Below are 4,724 nucleotides of genomic sequence, written 5' to 3'. Positions count from 1 at the left end.
TTTGTCATGACAAGTGACATATTTTCTCCCTCCCCCACAGGCTGGCCTTGATCTTTTGGCCCCAGCCTCTCCTGGGATGGAATTACAGGCATGCGCCATTATTCCTGGCTGAGCTTTTTTGTTGTTAAGTTTTTATTTATTTTTATTTTATGTGTATGAGTGTTTTTCTTGCATGTTTATCTGTGTACTATGAACATGCCTGGTGCCCATGGAGGACAGGAAAGGGTGTCAGAGTCCCCTGAGACTAGAGTTACAAATACTTGTGAGCCATCCTGTTGGTGCTGGGAACCAAACCTGGGTCCTCTGCAAGAGCAGTTAGTGCTCTTAACTGTTGAGCCATCTCTCCAGCCCGCTAGCTACCTTTTTATTTATTTTTATTTTTTATTATTTCAGTTTGCTGATACAGAATCTCACTGTGTATCCCAAGGTAACCCCAATAGAGTACTGGTATGACAGGCCATGCAGCTCACCACCACACCCATCTCGGGACATATACATACTTGCCATGTAAATACATCATACCCATCTCAGGACACGTACATACGTACCATGTAGATACATTTTTATCTGTTCTATGACAGCTTTAAAATTGGAGTTTCAGGAACCACAGGGATTTCGTGGTTTCTGTTGCTTCCTCTGCCCAGGCCAGTGGTCCGTAGTTAGACGCCCAGTGCACACTGCTGGGTATCTGAAGAAAGAAACCAGAAGAGACACGTCCATGCTTAACCAGCCCGGCACACCAGAGCCTCACACAGAACAGCGGGGCCTCTGCTCCAGGTGACATACAGAAAGGCCAGCCATGAGAGCCACAGCCTGGTGAGAGGGCAATCCACACCCAGGAGGCCATGCTGTCGTATCTGGTCCATGTACTCTGCATAGGAGACCCTGAGGTTTTGGAAGGAATCGCTGAGCACGGAAATGTTGCCGTGGTCTCAGGAGAGTTTGTGACCTGTTTTTCCTGCTCGCTGAAATGAACATGGCCGCATTACCGTCTCTATTGTGCTTTCTTTTCATTTTTAAAAATAAGCTTTAACTTGGGGAATGGTTCTCGCAGAAAACTGGAAAGATAAAAGAGTTCCCACAGGAACCTCATGCCCCGGCTTTCTTTTATGATTAAAATCTCACATGGTCGTACATTTGTTTGTGGTTTCATTGCTTGGTGGTTTGGGAGCCTCTTTGAAAAGATTTGTTTTTATCTTCTGTGGATGAGTGTTTGGCCTGCATGTATGTCTGTGTACCACATACAAGCAGATCCCCTGAAACGTGAGTTATAGACAGTTGAAAAGTGCCAAGTGTGTGCTGGGACTTGAACCTAGGTCCTCTGGAGGAGCAGCCAGTGCCCTTAGCCACTAAGCCAACTCTTCAGTGCTGGATTATTGTTATTTTTTTCTTTATCTCCATGAAGAATGTCACGGGGATTTGCATTGATGCTGTAGATTACTTTCTGTAATACATCCATTTCCCCAACATCAATGATGCCAACCCGTGAAGACGGAAGTCCCTCCAGCTCCTCCCCCCCTTCGTTTTCCTCCTTTAGTTTCTTTAAAGGTTTCTTTGTAAATAATTTTCACAATTTTATTCCTGATTATTTTTTTTTCCTGGAGGCCATTGTGAATAAGATTGTTTGTCTGATTTCTTTGTCAAAAACGTTCATTATTAGGGCTGGAGAGATGGAACAGAGGCCCTGAGTTCAATTCCCAGAACTCAAATGGTGGCTCAAGCTTTGGGACCTCCAGTGCCCTCTGCTGGCCTCCAGTGATTTCTGCACGTCCACGCATGCATACACTTATTAGACTGTTCGCTTTTAAAGCAGGGCAGTTAATTGTGTGCAGTTACATCTCCACAGTAATATTAAGAAGGATTTGTAAATGAAAAGAGATATAATTATGAACGTGTCTATTTGTGTAAGTGCTGTTAACCACCAAGCCTGCTCTCCAGCACCTACTCTCCCCCTCTCCCTGCCTCCTCCCCTCCCTGCCCACATTCCTTTATATTTGCTTTATTTTTATGCTTACCTTTGCAAGTGAGCACCAACTGTGTGATCAGGTGCCAGAGGAGGTTAGAACAGGGCATCAGAGTCCCCGGAGCAGGAGTTAAAGGTAGTTGCGAGTGGCTAGACATAGGTGCTGGGAATCCAACTGAAGTCTTCTACAAGAACAATGTACGCTCACAGCTGCTGGGCCAACTCTCCAGCCCCAAGCAGGCCACTCTAGAATGCCCCAGAAGCAACATTTATATCCCCTCCCCTCAAAAGCAATAACCTGCAGCTGCCAAACCACCATCCGTTATGTCAGTGTCTAGACTTCCCAGTCCCCTTCCTCTCCTGGACCTCCTTCCCTGCAAGGCTGTGGCACAATGAGGTGAGGGGCATGGGCCCACCTGCGCTTCACACCCCAACAGTTGATCTGATAACCAACATGGCACGTAAACGACCAAGTTGAGCAACTGGTGTGCAGGGATGATTCCCATCCTATCGATTAGTGAATATAAACAGAAAAAAAATGAAGCAGGGTGTGGTGACTCATGACTGCAATCCCAGCACTCACGAGACGGGGGCAGGGGGGATCATTGCGTTCTAGGCTGAGACTACAGGGAGATCCACAGTTTTGTTTCTCGTGTAGCTCAAGCTGGCCATGAATTCACGATATAGCTGAGGATGGACTTGAACTGCTGATCCCCATGCCTCCACCTTTTGGATGCTGGGATTACACACAGGTGACCCCATGCGTTTGCTTGTTTGCTTGTGAGAGAATATTTCTATCGCCCAGATTTTCCTGTAGCAACCCCCAATCTCTATCAGCCTCTAGTATCAACTAATCTAATTTTGTTGATATAGGTTAGATTTGCCTTTCCTACAATACTATGAACGGAGCTTTGCAGTACTGACCTTTAGAAAATGGCTTCTTGCTGAGCAGTGGTAGCCTTTAATCCCAGCACTTGGGAGGCAGAGGCAGGCGGATTTCTGAGTTCGAGGCCAGCCTGGTCTACAGAGTGAGTTCCAGGACAGCCAGGGCTACACAGAGAAACCCTGTCTCGAAAAAACAAAACAAAACAAAAAAACCAAAACAAACAAAAAAAAAAAAAAAGAAAGAAAGAAAGAAAAGAAAAGAAAAGAAAAGAAAAGAAAAGAAAAGAAAATGGCTTCTTTCAGCTAGCCCAGTCCATTTGCTCCATTGGTCAGCCAGAGTACCAGCCCCTCCCTCACTGGGAGATTCTAGGCAGGGGCTCTACCACTGGGCCACACCCCCAGCCCCTCACTGGGGGATTCTAGGCAGGGGCTCTACCCTTCCCCAGACTCCTCACTGACAGACTCCAGGCAAACACCCTCCAGATAAATTGCATCTTCATCTCTACATGTTCTTTTTATAGCCACGTGGGATTGTTGGGCAGCACAGAACTTTCTAGTCCTCATCATTTTATTTTATGTTTTAAAATTTTATTCATGCTATTTTTCCGGGGTGGGGAGAAAACCAGAAGTGATTAGAAGTCTAGACCTTTGAAATCAGACGGCCTGTGTGATTTTGGGATTACTTGCCTTTTCTGTGCCTCAATTTTCACGCCTTTTGAATGGGGATATCAATAGTGCATATGGACCTTTGTGAGTTCAGTAATAGCAGCCCTCCAAATCTTAGCTGGAATAACTTTGTCTTGCAAGCCACCATGTAGCAGTTCTCCGTGACAGACTGCAGCAAGACAAGCCAGCCTTCCCAGGCTCAAACAGCTTTTGCTGACACCAACAGCACCCTTTCTTAAGGACCAAGAAATAAACAAAATTTTCCTAGCGTCTGGTTGTTACCCAGGCTCTGAAGCTTGCTGTTCCAACTCTAGGTGGCGGTCTAAGCCCTGGTTTGTACCATTTGAGGAGCAAATGAACAGGATGGGGGGGGTGTTCCTGGGAGGAGTGCAGTCATTTGTAGCTCTCCACCACCCCATAAATAACCCCTAATAAATGTGCGCGAGTCATTCCATTGGCTGTTGGCATGCACCATCCCTGTGTGGAGACAGATGTTAATTTTACATCTTCCTTGGAGAACCCTACTGCAAAATGTAAGGGGGAGTGTATGTTACATGGCCTGCTGCATAGCATACTCTGTCAACGTTGACACTATCATTATTCATTGTGATTGGCTCACAGCGAGTGCTCAGTGTATATATTTATTGAACCAGTGTGAGCATAGGCTTTGAAGTCAGACCTCGGTTTAAAATCTATTAAGAGGGCTGGAGGGATAGCTCAGCGGGCAAAGGCGCTTGCTACTAAGCTCAATGGCCTGAATTCGATCCCGGGAATCACACAGCGAAGGACAGAACATCCTCATCGTCCTCCTCGCTCTGGTCCACAGTCATACACAGGCAAAACAAACAAATATAAAGAAAGAGGAAAAACAACAAGGGTGTTTAAACACTGGTGAGAATACTTCGAATGCGGGCGGAAGAGGGAATCTGTTGTACGTTCTTGCAATGTGTGTCTCCAACCATCGGGAGGCAGCAGAGGGCAGCCGGTGAGTGAAAGAGCTCCTAGAGTGAACTAGAAACCAATAATTCCACTTTAGCATAAAACTCCAGGTGCATAAAAATGTTCAGAACAGCCGGGCATAGCGGGGCACGCCTTTAATCCTAGCACTTGGAGTCAGAGGCAGGTGGATCTCTGAGTTTGAGGCCAACCTGGTCTACAGAGCAAGTTCAAGAACAGCTAGACCTAAACAGAGAAACCTTATTTTGGAAAA

Source organism: Mastomys coucha, unplaced genomic scaffold (genome assembly GCF_008632895.1).
Source record: "Mastomys coucha isolate ucsf_1 unplaced genomic scaffold, UCSF_Mcou_1 pScaffold21, whole genome shotgun sequence".
Classification (NCBI taxonomy): domain Eukaryota; kingdom Metazoa; phylum Chordata; class Mammalia; order Rodentia; family Muridae; genus Mastomys; species Mastomys coucha.
Note: the sequence above shows the minus strand (reverse complement) of the source record.